The sequence below is a fragment of the Lutjanus erythropterus genome, chromosome 11 (assembly GCF_056507025.1).
Source record: "Lutjanus erythropterus isolate fLutEry1 chromosome 11, fLutEry1.hap2, whole genome shotgun sequence".
NCBI lineage: Eukaryota > Metazoa > Chordata > Actinopteri > Lutjaniformes > Lutjanidae > Lutjanus > Lutjanus erythropterus.
Window position 1 is genome coordinate 35808236 of NC_139327.1, and position 8849 is coordinate 35817084.

Sequence of the window (8849 nt, forward strand, 5' to 3'; positions counted from 1 at the left end):
TTTTATTTCATTAAGTGTAGCGGATTACTGTTACATTTATTATCTCTGCCAGGTGTATTATCACATTACTGATTAGCCTCATTCTTGAAAAACCTTGAAAAACTTTTTTTATGGCTCCACACTGATTACCCTGAAGGAATTTCTTCAAACTTGGCATAAATGTCTGCTTGGACTCAAGGATGAGCTGATTAAATTTTGGCCATAACTCAAGAATTCAAACACTAATTAGGACAAAAATTCACACAAACGTCTAACAGGATACAAGCAGTGCCGGAGAGTAACTGCTTACATCTTAACTATAAAGCAACAAATCTCTGTCTGTATGTAACTTTGCCAATCTAGGGAACCGTTCATCTCCTCTTCCTCACACGTGGCAGGTGTATTTCTGGGTGACTCAATGAAATGCTGTGTTTAATTTGGTGCAAGTTGGACATGCAACATGTTTAATATTAATACATTTTGAGTAAACAAGCAAACAGCAGTCTGTAGCAGTCGGGATGGGACGTATTGGCGTAATCAACATCATCGATTGTGTCAGCGGCGTGTCTCAAAGATGGCTGCACTCAGTTACAGTACAGTACTCACCCACAAAATGATAATAATAATAATAACAATAATACTAATGACAATTCTGAATTTATGATCCAGTATTTTTCGGACCATGAATTTCACAAATAGGGTCTATTATTATTATAAATATCATAACACAGCAGTGATCATTGAATTTTGAGGTAATTCATTGTTAGTCAATACTAATCAAGTAATACAAAATAATCTGTAGAATTATCAATAAATTACTGTTGATATATTAATTAATTGATTGACTGATCCAAAAGAAAAACTTCACTGCACTTGTGTAATTACATTACAAAATAAATGTAATTGTAATCCTTTATAGTCACTGAGAAAAAATATGTTGTTAAATTACAGTTACTAATCAAAACATTGGCATTGCTATAGTGTGTAGGACTAACACCCTGTCTCACCCTCCCCTTCCATGCATGTAAGAGTAACTGTGCTGGTCCTGAAAACTCGTGAGAGTCCTTCTCTGGAACCTGGTGGCTTCACGTGTAAGAGGACCCCCCCCCCCCCCCCCCCTGTAGATGTAAAGGGCTCATTCTAAGGTAACAACAACACAACAAATCTTATTTTCAGCTGATTTTACACAAATGAAAATATTCTTTCAGCCATATTCTACCAATAGACCCCCTTAAATCTTACACACCAGACCTTTAAGTTAATTAAGACCATATCTGCAACAACTTCCACATTTAACATTGTGAGTTTTTAGATATTTTTGTACCTTTCTGACAACCACAGGCTTTGTTTCATTTCATCATGCTATTAGAACTAACTTGAAGACATTTAAAACCAGCTGTTCTGGTCCTTTAGGGTTTAGGAAAGGTTATATTTTGTGTAGCGCTGCATGTGTTGCTCCTTCTCCTTTATTCTCGGTGTGTATCAGAAGCTGCACAGAGAGAATAAACAGCTCTTAAGTATGGTGTACCAGAACATTTTGTCTCATTAATCCCTGGCCCCCTCACTAATTCAACCTGAAACAACAACAAGGTGTTTGCCCACAACCAGCTGAGACTGGAAAATTTACATAAACCATTATGCATGCTGGAGAATCCTAATCAAGAAGGTTAAGGATCAGTTTGGCACAATAAATGGATCCCACGAACAAGTATTTCCTGGGTATCCAAAGCCTTCTGCAGCTCATTCCTCTGTGTCTCCACTGTTGTGGAAAAACTATTAAAAACACAGAAATCCACCACTTTGTTGCACTGGATGACTTGTTCCTTTATTACTATAAATACAGCCACTCAAGTTTAATTTAACTGAATCCCTGCTGCTGTAAATCCTCAGTGGAGCGCCACATTTTTATTAATCCACCGCTGAAAATAGTCCCTAAGAAAGTAACTGTTTACTTCAGCAAGACTATCTTTACACCTCATTCATTCACAACTCTCGCTCTTACTCTCTTTCCTGCTTTCAGCTGATCAGCTGATTCTGGGTGTTTACTTTTAAGTTAAGCAAATATTTAACCCAGTGTTGGGGAAAAAACTATGAGAGCACAGCTTTGCAGGCTACCAATTACAACAAAGTTCCCCCAGGGCCACATCTAGTTTGGTTAAACGTACTACAAGGAGTTTTTAACTGGTTATGAAACAGGCTCAGTGTAGTACCGATGCCTTCATATGACCTACATAAGCAAACAAAACCACTGGCTATTTCTATATAGTTATTTTTAATGGCTGCCAAAGGGTCGGTTTCTCCTTGAAATCAGACGAAATGAGCCTGTGTTTACATTTTCCCAGCCTAAGTTACAGTGAGCAGTGTGGTAGCCAGTTGAAAGGAAGCAGGAGGAGATTTTTGTTTAGATAATTTTATTTTTGACATGATATCATTTGATTATTACAGTGGGAACATTACTGCTTTTATCCCGACACCTCCAATAACAAAATTTGAAGGTTCCTCGTACCTTTAACTTAATCCCAACTACTTTGTAAAAATGATTAAACCGATAATGTACATGTGATAGGAAATTATAAGGATATATAGTACAAAGATTTGAGAGGTTTATCCATGTTGAGTTGAGAATTCCAGCCAAAGTCATTCACACAAATGTATTTGCATAACCGGTGTGACAATAAACGTCTTGAACCTCAAATATTCCTCTCTCTAAACCAACCAGACTCCACTGGCAAAATCAGTCATTTTACCCCACAGAACACGAGTGTTGTTGGTCTACTGCTGCCTTTAAATGTATGTTCTTGTGCAACTCTGGTGAATGCCAACTAGCCTGAAGTCAGAGAATAACAGAAGCAAACCAGCAACTCCCATGCTCTGGGATGTAAAATTGCTGGTTTTGCCAATGGAGTTTGGTTGGCTTGGAGAACACAATATCTGGTTTATATAAAGGCAGTTTCCCATCAGAAAAGGCTGTCTGACAACAAGGTGAAAATATTCTAAATTTAGTGTACAATACAGCATAAACTGACACTAAAACAGGTTTTATTTCTGACCCTGTCCACAGCAGTACATTGCTTAGCTTCCTATACCTGCTGTTTCTAAAACTGATCTCCATTGTCTGTGGGTAATACACTGACTGTCAATAAGTACCTCACACAACTCCACTTCAAATAATCTGAGCCATCTCTTTAACTATACAAAAATAATGGTTTCATTACATTTAGTTAACTACTGCCCAACACTGCCTACGTTTTAGAAGCTGTGGGCAGTCACTGTGCAACCAACTCCAGTTCAAAGCCTGGAGACAGGAGAATAAACTCTAACAAACCCATGCAAGCACAGGGAAGGCATGCAAGCTACACACAGAAAGGCCCTGCCCCATCTGGAATTCGAATCCAGGACCGTCTTGCTGTTTTGCAACAGACCTGACCATTGAGCCAAAATCTATGCACTCTATAACAGGAGAATCCTCGGAGGACCAAAGTAAGTAGCAGTACACAATGTACTGTGAATGTACAAGACGTGCAGGAGCAGTTAAAGACTGTCCAAGCAGAGCTGAGTGATGAAAATACATACTGTGCTGAACTGAAGTGTAATTTCAGAGCACAGCACCTGACTACAAATCAACCACTTACATCAGTGCAGACAATACAGTACGCCGGAGCTTCGGGTTTAAAGAGGGAGGAGGTAGAGAGGAAGTAGACAGGAAGGACATTAGGATGCTGACGTTATCTGTTGTCTGTTTGCCTCCAATATTGGACCAAGATTCGTTGGTGAAACCCACTTTTCATTAGCCTTTGAGTGTTATTTTTAAAATCCCAATGTGGCTCGGACGTGTGGTGAAAACCAGCAGGCGTGGAGAGATTAATATTCAAAATCACAGCCTGTTGGAAATTCTCATAATTCCCACAAAGATAGCAGGAAATGGCATCAAGCCAGAGACTCGTTCATGAGCCAAATGTGTTATCACTGTTCCTGCACCGTCTATAAACTGGGAGTGTTTTAAAGATAGTACGAACTAAAAGAAAATACAGTATCAATCCCCCAAAGATAGACTGTGGTTATTTTTTGCTATAAAGGGCAGCCAAAATCTGAATTACCTCTCCAATAACAACCCTTTCTAACGCACATATGGCCAAAAGCAGGAAGCTCCAAAACATCACCAGGCACGGAGCCACAAGACCTCAGGCACTCAGTTTTGATGCCAAACATTCCCACACTGCTGGACTCTGGATTCTCTGCCTGTAAATAAAAGAAAACCAGCATTTGTTGAATGTGAACATGCACGCCTATAAATAATCTGACTTAATAAAAAAATCTTATGGCTATGTTTAGTAACCTTCTCTTTAAATTTACACTAAACACTAAACTGCTGCAACCGGTTTGAATCCTCAAGTTTGTTTTTGTGGCGGTTGCCATCTTGATTTTTAGAACCAGAGCATGGACAGTAACGAGGAGAGCGTGTAGCTGGTGAGGGGGCCGATGTGGCTCCTGCGGTGCACAGTTTGGCTCATCCATTCATGGTGGCCTGCCTGCTCTTGATCTTTCTCCAGAGCACACAGCCCAGTAACAAAGGAGGCAGGAAACACTGGTGACTAGATGGTGAACATAGAGTGCTGCATTTAGCAGGTAAAGAGACATATTTCTCTCAGGAGTTAATGGAGAGCAAAACAGAGAAAAAGTAAGAGTGAATATTTGACTTAGATTCATCAAGTAGTCCGAAACATGAATCCAAATGAATGATTATGTTGCTCTATTTGTGTCTGTTGTGTCTATTTGATGAATAACATGCTAAATCAACTTTATAAGGTGATAAATGTCACTGATAAAATCAATACAAACTGCAGAAAATGTTATTAGTTTCCTGTCTGTGAGGTGGTGCAGCCACTAATCCACAAATATGACCTGCAGGAATTCTTTGACATTTACAAATTGGCATGAAAACATTTAACAAGAACATACATGCAACAGGTAGACGGGAGAATAAGACCGTCCTCTGTCCTCGGGGTCCAAAAGACCTTTGAATGTTTGACAAGTCACAGCAGGAAGACCACAGGTGTGATCGGTAACACTGATAAAGACGGGCATGTTGGATGACTGGGAGGCGTAACTGGGACAATTAATGGAACTGAGCCCTGATTAAGGAAATTAGTCACACCTGTGCTTCTCTGCAGTGACGAGCAAATGTCTGCGTAAAAGGTTCAAACATGAAGGCTTAACTGTTGGAAAAATCCTGTTAGAAGGTTGGTGGTAAGTTAGCAAGAAGGAAAGCAAGACTGTATTTCTACAGCACATTTAATTACAGGTGGACACACAATGTCCTGCACAGAGAGTGAGAGCTGTTGACCAGCAAAATCTAAAGGATGTGACCTAAAAGGAACATGAGTGTAAATAAAATAAAATAAAACACAATGGAATAAATAAAAGTTAAGACCCAACAACCAGACTACTGAAAGGTGACGTTAAAAGGGAATGTTTTAAGAGACGATAGTGTTGTGACACACCTGATCAGGTAGCATGTTCCAACAGCTTGGTGCATAAAAGCTAAAGGCAGATTTATCCATTTTTATGTTGACTTGGGGAAAAATCAAGCGGCCCGTTCCCGTAAAAGTACACAGGTTCTTTTCAAATGCTTTCAAGGTACCTAAATCAGAATTTTCCATATTCTCAAAGCCTTCATCTTCACATCTTGTCACTATAAATGCAATTGTTAAATTCCTTTATACGCTCACAGCAATAATTATTCCCACCAGGGATCATGGATGCATTACTCAGTGTTTCAAAACGGCTCCATAGCGCCCCCTACAATATTTCAGTGAAGCAGCCCCCTGCAGTACATTTCATCTACACATACAAAAATCAGTAGGCACATGCATTGTGTCCATAGCGTAAACCCAACAGGAAGTTGGCCATTTTGAATTAAGTGGTCAATTTTGGCATTTTCCACGTGTTGTATTTTAACAGATCAGATTGACTTCAGAACTGGCGTGTGCCTTTTGGACAAGTTTGTGATCAAAACTGACAGCATGGCGACAAGTTTTGACATGCCAGTCAGGAGTGACACTTATTGCACCACCTACTGGCAACAGGAAGTAAGCCTCATGTGACAATCATCATCTGATTTTTACAGAGTGGACTACACTTAATATAGTGGAACATAACTTATAATTAGTGGCTATTCTGTAGCGCCACCTAGTGGAGACAGGAAGTGATGTTGAACTCCCTCCTGCGGTGTCCTTGTTGGCCGTTCAGCATTCGGTGATGGGGTTGCAGCCGCCGCATGTCCCAAAGGGCACGGGTCTGCAAGGACCCGTTCAATGCTGCTTGCAACCGTAATTCTTTTTATTTATTTATTTATACCTTAACTTTGTCTTGACTTTGTTTGGCTTTCTGTTGTTATATTGCTTTCTGACTGAGTATCCTATGTTTGCTTTGTCTGCCAAAGGACTTTGTAAACTCTGTTTTTAAAGGTTCTTTATCAATAAAGTTATTATTGCTGTTGTTGCTGTTAGTATTAATAGTCTAATAATGTTTCACACACACGCACTTAAAAAGACTTTAGAAAGTCAGATCTTTCCTGTCTGACAAGGTGCTAATTTAGTAAAAAAACGTAGAGTTACTACAAAAAAAGAAGCATTTTGCTGTTTAAATCTGTGACTTTTGCTTTCAAACCATCATCAGAGGTGTTACCAGCTGATTGCTCCGTAGCATCAATTAGGGCTGAGAATGTCACAGGCCGATCTCCTTCACACTCTAATTTGTTTATTTCATTTTCTGCATCATGGGGATCACAGAGAGTCACATTCACAACAGTGTGGAGGAAAAGTCTCCCCTGTGGATGATAAAATTCAATTTATTTGCTGAAGCAGAATCTCTGTGTTGACACCAGCAGAGGGCAGTGTTAGCAGACATATGGATGAGTGACAGTTTCTCAACCATCCTCTCTTTTATTTCTAATAAGCGGTTGCAGACAGTGGATGTTTGGAGGGCAGAAACACTCAGCTGAAAACCTTTGTACCCTGAAAAGATTAGTAAAGTGCTTTACAACAAAGTAATTACATGCACCAAGTGCTTCACATAAAAAAGACAGAATGAACAAAAAACAGAAATTTAATGCCATAACTGAGGCAAAATAAAATGACAAATAAAACCCAATTATAAAAATAAGACGAGATGTGAATAGAATACATAGGAAGTAAATACTAGTGAAAGTAAGATATAAATAAGGATAAAAATAGAATAATGATTAATGAATCTGACTTGACTGAATTCCATGAACTTCCATTTCACAAAAAATACACTTGATACCTTTTATTAAATGCCTTCAAAGTCTTTAAGTCTTTAAAATGGAACCTGACTGTTGGCAGATACATACAATCGCCAGGTGGAAATTCCAACTTTCTTGAAGAGACATGAACACAACACAGGGCTTCTTGTTTCTCAGTCCACCTGAGGCATCCAGCCTCTATCAGCTCAGGACGGATTCTGTCTTTAAATGCCTTTTATAGTTTATAGTGAATTTCTTCACTTTTCAAACACCATCCTTCAGCGTTTGATGTCATGTTGATCTGTTTGACTGTACAGGACCCCAAAAATCTTGATTTTGATTTACCGCTGCACCATCTCAGCAGTTAATAAAGCCAGAGCATCCATGGCTTCAGTTCCCATTGTAGAAAAACTGAAGTCTAGTCCACAGGTGGTCCATATGGCCCGAGACAAAGCCATATCAGTTACATATTCTGAGGACAATATGAAGCACAGTGTCTTGGCTGTTTAGAAGATGCATGAACCATTACACACAGGTAACAGGTGTGTTACAGTCATTTTAAATGTCTTTTCAGCAGCTAAGATTGTCATTTGTCCTGCAGGGACGGCTGCACTCGTCGTCATCTGGTTTAAAGCTTGTGTAAAGCAACAATAGATACGATACAGTTACTAATTACCTGTTCAAAAATGTAATTGGTAACCTAATCCAAGTATCAGAATATTAAGGTAATGTAACTTGACTACTTTCTGTTACTTTTTGATCACCTCAATATAAAATATGATGAAATTACTGAGGCTAATTTGTGTTTTTAGGGCCGCAACTAATGTTTATTTTCATCATTGATTAATTGGTCAATTATCTTTTCAATTAATCATTTCATTAGTTGGCTCAAAAGCCATAATGATTAATTGATTAATTAGTCCTGTTATAATCTTGTCGGTTTAAGAATTTCTGAAAACTTCAAACTGTTCCTTTGAGCTCTTAAAATATGTCAGGATCATTTAAATAAAAAAAAAAAAATGCTGTCTTTGACCCTTTTTACTTTTATTTGACTCACTGTAATGTCACAACATCTCTTTTAAAAATGTTATTGTTAAGAAAATGTGTTCGGTTATAACCAGAAAACATTTATTCTGTGTAGTTTCTTATTGCCTACATAAGTACTTCGGTGCAGCATGGAGACAGATTTCATTTTAGCTTCTTCTTATCATCTTTTACGTTAGCCTAAGAGTTATTTTCGGAACAAGCAGGACAGGATTCAGGACAACTGCTCAAAATTCAGGACTGTTCTGAATTTTTTAGAACGTCTGTTCGCTTTCAGTCCCCTCCTCTCTTTCATTCAGTAAACACGAGGTCTGATCACTTGAGACTTGTCTGGTCCAGCACGGGGCCAGAACAGGGCCAGCTATGGTCCTACAGTTGGCTGAGATATGGCTATTTCATGAGCCATATGTGGCAACAGATCTGGACCACCTGTGGACCATAATTCATCGCTGTATTTCTATTTTGGCCGAGCGTTAGTGGGCTGTGTGGTCCATCGCCGTGCCAGACCAATTTTGTTATGTGGGTTCCTGGTAAAATGTCTCCTTCCATGTTTTCTTTGAAT